The sequence below is a fragment of the Daktulosphaira vitifoliae genome, unplaced genomic scaffold, assembly GCF_025091365.1.
Source record: "Daktulosphaira vitifoliae isolate Bord-2020 unplaced genomic scaffold, ASM2509136v1 Scaffold_4, whole genome shotgun sequence".
In the NCBI taxonomy this organism is placed as follows: domain Eukaryota; kingdom Metazoa; phylum Arthropoda; class Insecta; order Hemiptera; family Phylloxeridae; genus Daktulosphaira; species Daktulosphaira vitifoliae.
The window spans coordinates 27,429,690-27,439,080 of NW_026099575.1; the positions used below are offsets into that span (position 1 = coordinate 27,429,690).

At 26.5% G+C, this 9,391-nt stretch overlaps 3 non-coding genes across 3 annotated transcripts; all 3 read left to right on the forward strand.

The window, feature by feature from the left end:
• The first annotated feature begins 5,557 nt into the window (after nucleotides 1-5,557).
• On the forward strand, nucleotides 5,558-5,629 carry Trnaq-uug (transfer RNA glutamine (anticodon UUG)). The gene has a single exon. It is a non-coding gene; the product is annotated as a tRNA-Gln (tRNA).
• A 786-nt stretch (nucleotides 5,630-6,415) lies between these two features.
• Trnaq-uug (transfer RNA glutamine (anticodon UUG)) lies at nucleotides 6,416-6,487 on the forward strand. The gene has a single exon. It is a non-coding gene; the product is annotated as a tRNA-Gln (tRNA).
• A 1,722-nt stretch (nucleotides 6,488-8,209) lies between these two features.
• Trnaq-uug (transfer RNA glutamine (anticodon UUG)) lies at nucleotides 8,210-8,281 on the forward strand. Its single transcript has one exon. It is a non-coding gene; the product is annotated as a tRNA-Gln (tRNA).
• The last annotated feature ends 1,110 nt before the right edge of the window (nucleotides 8,282-9,391 follow it).

The following is a 9,391-nucleotide window of genomic DNA, read 5'->3' on the forward strand; positions in this document are numbered from 1 at the left end:
AAAAAAAAAAAAAACACATCATAGTAAAAGTAATACCTTCTCAGCTTCGCATCGAAGCTAAAATGGATGATTCGTCACAAATTAATGATCAAACTAAGATAATTTCAACATTGTGTTATTATATACTATGCTATTATACTACTATACTGCTATATACTATGCTTTATTGTAAAATTATAATCACTTCAATAATTAGTATACCATCATTAAAAAACTAAAGTTTTATTGTTTTTGGATATTTTTGAGTTAATACAACAATATACTTAATTATTTAAATAAATATAATTAATGATATACAGTATTTAATTATATTTTTATTTGAAAAAGTAAAAACGTGATAAATTAATGAAAACTTTGAAAATATTAATTTATCCATTCTTATATATTATGTATAAAAATTATAATTTTTATGGTAGCAATAATGATGACGAAGAAGCTATACAGAGTAAAAAAAATATTCAATGAACCCACCAAATTGACAAACATACCATATGACTTTTTCACATGTTTGTATGTTTTTTACATGATAGTAAAATTATTATGATATTATTAAAATTGTATTATTCTCATTTATAAAATGTAGTAGTAGGTGCATTTATTTATTTTTATTAAATATGTTTACTTAACACTAACTTGTGTGTGTTTTAGATACCTTGAAAAAAATTTAAGACAATTGAAAATATGACACATGCATTTTAAATGTAATATCAAGAAGCCAGAAATAACTGAATCAAAGGAGGTTGTGTACTATCGCATGTGTATTCATATTAGTCCTGTTAAAATGGAAACTCTAACGTTCTAATCACGTATTCTATTCAAATTTATATTATTTTTATAATAATATGAAAGCAAAACACAATTTTTCTGAAATAATCATCTTATTCAGTTTAATTTTAAAATATCTACAATGAATATGTATTACCTAACAGTCACTTTAGAAACTAGTTTAAGGGGTAATATCCACCAAATTTTTTTTTTTTTTCATGTTTTTTTTATTTGGCTTAAATCATGCTAAAACTATCCTAGAATCAAAATCTTCAACGCCCAAGTACTGATATAAACTCAAAATTCGTTTAAATCAATTTTTTCGGAAAAACTTTTATTCCCTAAAATCACATTTTTCACTTATTTTAGCGATGCTCGTTTTTTTTTTAATTTCGCTGCTTTGTAAATTAGTAGAAGTTACCCATGATCGATATCTTTTTTTGAATTTGAAGTATAGAATTTCGATCGTTACAGTGTCTGTACAGCACGTATTTACTCACAATTTCTCTTTGTTTAGTCGATCAGCCGTTCTAGTTGTGTACGTTCTTAGTTTGAGTTTTGCTTATTTTTTAACTGTGAATTATATTCAAAAGTACTTAATTATGAGTAACAAGTTGTACAGTGGCCACAAAGGCAGTAAAACAAGAAGTACCAGAACAACCCGGAGTAAAATTAGTAACCGACACCCGCCTAACCGCCATGCGTTCGAAGGCTATTCAGAGTACGTTAGTACCTCGGCGAAAAAATTAAAAACTTCTGATTTAAATCGTGATTGCAATGTTGATAGGGATTTCGGCTACTGTTTCATACATTTTTTTGCTGTATTTACTGCTCTTTCTGAATTATTAGTATGTAAAAAATGTAATAGTGATGTGCGGTTTTCACAGTCGAACTGCTGCTTGTTCGAACTGCGGTGATGCCGATATTTTTAACTGTCCTCTAATACATGATCGTGCTTATGAGATCAATTGCCGTATTATTTTTGCTATGCACGTCATTGGCATAGGCATCAACGATATAAAAAAGTTCTGTGCGATGATGGATCTCGCAAAGCCTGTCAAGCGCAGTAAAGCGCTTGATACTCTTGCAACATACGAGCACAAGAGTCCAATGCATGAGGATGTTTTCAAGGCGATACAACCCATTTTTAAAGAACTCAGCTCCGACGACCTTCAGTCACGCTGCTTGTGTGTGTATTCTCAAAATAGTATCAAGTATTTCAATGCTGTAGTGTGGTTAATTGCTCCAAAATCGATATCTAGCGATAAGACTATAGTTGATATTGCGACTGATATTACCGTTATTACCTTCAACGAAGGTTTATCGGGTATGTTTGCGTTTATGATGCTCTTTGGTTAACCGTTGGACCGAATATGTACGAGTTTTGCGTGGGATCGGACGTCAATCGCGTCAAAGTCGCTGATCATCGTATGTCCGATATCGCGAAAGAGGCTAGGAGCAGCCTTACATCAGACAAAAAAAATGAAGAAGAGGAAAATAAGGACCAGGAAGGACAACTTTACGGCGCAGGGATAGCTGACTGAAGGTAAAAAAATTATTAAGGACTATATTATTGCGATTCTTAAGATTTATAGCATTTTGAAACTTTAAACGCGTTTTTCTCAAAACCATGTTATCAAAATCGGCGAGCAGTAGAACTGAAAAAGTTTACATCCGATTGACTTGAAATTTTAACAGTAGCTTCTTCATTAGATTATCTAGTGAAATACACACGATTTTAGCGATTGGTTAACAACAAAAAAAGTTATAAACAATTATAGTCGATTTTTTTTGTAGAAAAAAATTTTTTTTTTTTAAACCGTCGCCATTTTACGAAAAAAAATTCTAAAAATATAATCATGTGTACTTCACTAGCGACACTCGTGTAGATCATGAAAAAAATTTTTCTTTTGTTATAGGTGGAGTTGGGCACGACTTTTACTGCTCGCCGCGGAAGAACTTTTTAAAAAAGCAGTTCACGGCAATCGCTGCACAGCCGCCATTTTGTTAAAAAAATAACAATAAAAAATATTTTTCTAATCTCCAAGAGTTGCTTAATCCAATGATATATTATTTATATACCTTACATCTCAAATGTCCTTTAAAAAAAATCATGAAAAAAGCCATGTTTTTTTGAGCATTTGGTGGATATTACCCCTTAAGTAAAGATATAAGAATAACTCTTTGAATCACAGTTGATAAAGTGTTGTTACGAACACCATTATAAGAGAAGCCAGTTATCGTGATCATAGTTGATAACACGAAGATTATGATCACCGTCGAAGATCAACTAAGTTTATTAATAAAATGGAAATTTATTTTATAATTTTTTGATCACAGTTGATAACATTAGACTGATACAGTTATGACTACCATTATAAGAATAATATATTAAANCTATGACTACCATTATAAGAGTAATATATTAAATTTTTTAGACTAAAAATGAAATTAAGGAAACTTACCCAAAGAAGCAATGAATAATCTGATGTCAATGTATTTATTGAAATCACTAGATGACTGAACAAGAAGGCTAAATTATGATGACAGTGGGGTAGTATTCTATATTAATTACTACTTCTTGAATCGTGAGCTTAATTATTTACTGGTTAATTATTAGTTCTTAACTTATAATAAATAAATGTGTTTTTGTATCTTTGAAATTGTATTGTTCCTGATTTGACTGATTTAATGTTAAATTAAAAAAAAAATTACAAGTATTGTGATTGATATTATTAAATAAAAATAATCATAATATAATTTTTTGAATTGAAAGTTAATCAGCTGTGCTGTAGTATAACGCTACAAAACTCTAAATTTTGTAATCTGTGATATAGAGAGTTTAGCAACAAAAACTTTTACACCTTGTTATTTGCTTAATTTATGTCAAAGTTTAGGGTTACAAATTCAAATTACTTTTTGATTAGGAAAAAATGGCAGTAATATTTCTTATTTTAATGGTAATAATAGTTTTACTATTTGTGGAAAACTTCTACAAGGGGTATTAGATAGTGCTGATACAAAAAGTAGTGATAATAGTTTATTAAAAATATTAAGGTCTGAGAGGTTGAATTTACCTAAGGATCTACATATATTAAAGAATACTCCAAGAACACTTGACATTATTAGTATTGATCCAGAATCTTATATTCATTAAGGTTTAGAAAAAATATTACATTGAAGTTCAATGCTAAATATTAAGAAAAGGTCGATGAAATATTTTCAAGTTTTGATATAGATGGATTACCTTTATCACACAGTTCAAATACAACAATTTGAGCCTATTCTTTTTCCGGTTATTAATGAAACTAATCAGTCTAAATTGTGTTGGTCTATATTATATTACTCTTGAAAAATCAGATTCTAATGAGAATTTTTTTATTAAAGAAGCTATTAAACTGTTAAAATATGTGATTAATATTAATAATAAATTTATATGTTTAAGTATCATATAATTTATTTGTGATTTACCTGAAAAAGCTTATTTGCTTAATGATTAAATACATAATTCATGTTTAGGGTAAACTAATGTACACAAGTAGGTAATTGTAAAGAAAATAGAATGATATTTTTGGGAATTAATATTTCATTGTATACTGATGATAGATTTAGAGAGATTATGAGTATCATAAAGGACATAGTCTTTTAGAATGCTTACTAATTGATATGATTAACCAGTACCAATTGATTATATGCATTCAGTTTTCTTGGGGTCTTTTTAAAATATTGGGTTCAAGAAAAAATATTTTGAGAAAATGTAATGGAGCTAATGTTGATAATAACAGTTTAAGAATATAATTTTTCATCTGAATTTGTCAAGCCACAAAAGTTTTTGCATGATATTAAATACTGAAAGACAAATGGATTTATAACTTTTCTTCTTTACACTGGGGTCCAATTATAATAAAAATTAGATTCAAAAAAATGTTTTTTTCATAAAATTTTACAAAGTGCAAAGAACCGTTTGTTTTTAATTAGAAATTAATGGCCAATACAAGGCCTCGTGTGTTATAGACTTGGTATTACCTTTTCAAATGATTTGTCATTTAATGAACACATAACTACATTAATTAATACAGCCCATAGAATGTTTGGTTTTATTTAAATAAATAGTTATAAATTCAATACCCTTACTGTTTGAAAAAAGGATATTTGATAGTGATATCATATTTGTGCATAAATTACTATATAATTTGATAGATTGTGCGGATTTAGACGTATTTACTTTCATGTGCCTAGTAGGAATCTTTGTACATCACATACAGTTTTTTTAGGAATCCATAAACAGATCTATAGTATAAATAGTAATTTCAAATTTTAACTCTATAAATGAACTTCATGTTTGAACCCTTATTCAAATTTTTATTGTAATTGTATTACTGAAGTATCTAATTTTTTTTTTTTTATATTTGTTATTATTATTTTTATTTCTATTCGTAATTTTTTAATATTATATATGTTTAATATATTATTTCATTATTATGATAAATAAATAATAATAATATGTGTTAAAATCATGAAAGATAAATAGTAAATTTGTACAAAATATTTTGAACAAAAAGGGTAACTGCGTGACATAGCTCATTTGCCCTAAATTAATTAATAAAATATTGATAATCATTAATTTTCTAGTGGTTATAAAGTTATTCTAAAACACATTGTGTTGTTATCTAAATAACGATAAAATATTCGTTTTATTTTGTACATTTTCAAAAAATAATATATATGGTTTTATTCGAAAATTATAAATTTACATTTAAGTAGCTTTGTCTCCACCCGTCGAAATCAACGCGGTTCCATGGTGTAATGGTTAGCACTCTGGACTTTGAATCCAGCGATCCGAGTTCAAATCTCGGTGGAACCTTGCAATTTTTGCATTTTTTTTATATTTTACATTTAAGCTAAGTATTTAATTCTTGACCAGTAACATATTTTTATCATTTAATAATTATAATTAAAAATATTTTCACAGATGATTATCAAAATGGTCAAGATATTAGCATTAATTGAAAATTTAACTACTTTAAATGGTTTCATTAGCAGACAAAGTATAGTTCTTACTATTATACTACTTGTATTCTGATAATGTCATACACATCAAGAAATTATCCTAGGTTAAATAATTCATATAATTTTGATACTTCTTTTTTATATATTTAAATAAATTATTTATAAAAAATATATATGGTTATTTAAACACACATTATGTAAGTTGAGCATTGGTCATTTAAACAAATAAAATAAATTACACATCTTTGTAATTTTTAAAATATCTGTAATTAGTTTCATCTGAATTATAGATTATTTGAATAATAGATGAATCATGCTAAATGGTTCTAAAATAAATTAAACCACAAAAATACTAATATTTTTTATTTAAATCCACTAGTGGAAGTAATACATTATTTTTTTTACAATCATTTATGATCAATGAATTGAAATACTATTACATTAGTTTTTTAGAGGTAAAGTTTATTTGAGTGATAAATTCTAATCGATGAAATATGTGCATGCCCGTTAATTGATAAACAATAATTAATATTATTCTGTGTTTTTTTTTTGCTTACCTGTTAATTACTTGCACATCGCTCATTTAATCGATTTTTATTGCTCATATAAGTAATTTTAAATTCTATTTCCGTACATATGCGGTCCCATGGTGTAATGGTTAGCACTCTGGACTTTGAATCCAGCGATCCGAGTTCAAATCTCGGTGGGACCTATGAAATTTTTTTTAAGAGGACAGTTTTTAGGAGAAATCATCTCTTTAATCAATCCATTTTTCAAAAATAAATTTTTGTATAGCTTCTTTAGTTAACTTTAAGATTTAAGAATGGTTAAAGTTTTTAAGAGTCTAGGTTTAAAGTATAAAAAAAAAGACAAAAATACTTAACGTTTTTAAAATAATAAAAAAAGTTTTTACATACGCCTTAGTTAATAAGAATAACAAATAAAACTAATTTATTAGTTAATAATATTAATAATAATCAACCATCAATTATGATAATTCATTTAATGGTAATTAGGACTAGATAGCGATATAATGGTGAAACACTCATCGCGACAACTGTTTAAATTAACAAAGTCATAGTATTTGTCTATTTAAATCCCCCCAGTCGGCATTTAGATGAAAATTAAAGATTTTTTTATGTGAGATTCTATAATGTAGAGGGCATAAACGATTTTAAAATTGTTCCTTTTTGTCACAGTCAGCACGAGTTTTTGACATAATAAGAATTTTATTTTACACTATAGAAAAATTATTGTCTATTAAGTACTTAATTTTACAAACAATGTATTTATTAAATTTGAGATAATTTAATGTTTTTTTTTTTAATTAGGTCATCAAAATGATTTAAAACATTAGAATAATGTTTTAAATTAATTAAGTTATTCGCCTATTCTAGGCGAATAATTTTTTGTTTGTATCATTGATATGGTGATTGGTACACTTTTTTAGTGATAAAATATAAGTTTCGCTAAGTCAGGGAGGATATCTATGAATCCCATCAAAGTATACCACTATATGAACTATTTAAAATAACAAGTTTTTGATATTTATACATTAAATAAAAAATATTATCTTAACTTTTTTAAAAATACACCACTGCTAAAATAAAATTTTATATATTTGTATATTCTGTATACAAGAAAATATACCTTATAGTACACATTTAGGAATTATTACCGTAGACATTTTTCTAGGAACATTGTTAAATATAGTATAGACTTTTATTATCGCATGCATAATCGTTTTCACGGTTCATGGTGATATGGAAGATAAAATTCTTCACGAAGAAAATAATTCTATGGTATAGGTGTGTTTTGGAGGGAAATATAATATTTTCTTATACATATCTATCCCCTCCAAAGACAAAAACCTGAGAATACCACTGGTCGCGTTGCTCCTTAATTTTATTATTATAAAACATATTCTCATTCCACTATTTGTACGCACCTTACTAACAAAATTATAATAAAACTTTAATTAATAATCTACTTCTGACTATACTCGTTAACAGCGGCGTCCATATCAAATTTTACATAGATTGTATAATAAAATTAAATTCAACGGGACACCATCAAGTATTTTCTGTCTATTTATTTTAATTAAACATCAATCTCTAAAATATTTAAAATTCATTGGGACGATCATGTATTCTTATTAATCACCAGCTTAATTATTATACATATATTGCAAAATATGTATATGTAAAGATCGGTACCACTGTTCATGAAATTTATTTCTTTACATATTATGATTGTCGATAAATGAAATGTACAAAACATACCTAATAAAAAATTGATTAAAGTTTGGGTTTGGTTTGTTATAATTAAAAGTCGTAATAAAGATTTCAAAAAAAAAAAATAAATTGTATTGATATTAAAATAATATAATTTTATCACACTTATATAATATAATTTTCACTCACTGAAACAACGCGGTTCCATGGTGTAATGGTTAGCACTCTGGACTTTGAATCCAGCGATCCGAGTTCAAATCTCGGTGGAACCTTGTAATTTTTGCTTTTTTTTATAACGTAATTTTATGAATTTATTTAAAAGAAAACTTTGTTACTACAATAAAACTATTATCCTTTGGTCAATAACTATACAAATAGAAGAGAATTACAATGTAAACTTATAAGTATAATTATTATAGCACAATGAATCAATTTTTTTCATTAAGTACTGTCAGTTCACGAATTAGCCAATCAAAAATTCAAAGAATTATACTTTAAATTTATGTGTCCCATGAATATATTTTTAAAGGGTAAATAGTTGTAGTTGTAATTAAAAATCGTCCCATGTTGACAAAATTTGATTGATGCTTAAAGAAAATGTTTTTTAGCTTCGATGCGAAGCTGAGAAGGTATTAATTTTACTATGATGTGTTTTTGTTTTATTATTTTTTTTTGTGTCTGTTACCATTTTTTCTCAGCTCTCACTGAACCGATTTTTTTCAATGATACGTCAAAAGATTACAAATCGTATCTAGTCGAAGACATTACCCTTAAAAATTGTAAAAATTTCCCTCGTTCCCCGTAAATTTGGGAAACCTCCAAAAAAATTACAAATTTAAAAATCACTATTTTTCGAAATTTTTTTTACTTAAAAGTGCCATAACTTTTTTAAAAATAACCAAATCAATATAATTTTTTTTATAGATGCATGATATCATTACCTTTCATTTGGTATATATTTTTTTATATCTTACCCTTTACCAGCCCACAGGGGGATTTAAAATGACAACTTTTTCACAAAAAATTAATTTTTCAACTTGACTTTTGAAAATGTTCCGGAAAGTCTGACACTTTTATATATATCTTAAATTAAAGCTAATGTAATGTACTTTATAATGAAAAGAAAAAATTTCCAACTTTATTTTGTCTTCACAGTGAAAATGGCTACCAAATGCTATTTTTGTGTGAAAATTCTCGATTTTATTTTTTACATTTTTAACTTTATAATGTTATAACTTATTGAAAAGTGTATGGATCAACATAATTTTTTTATGAGAAATAATATTTTTTAATAATCCCTTTTTCATTCGACATACTTTATTTTAATCAGGATATTAATAAGGAACTATCAGATCATGTAGCTTTTGGAATAATACACCAAT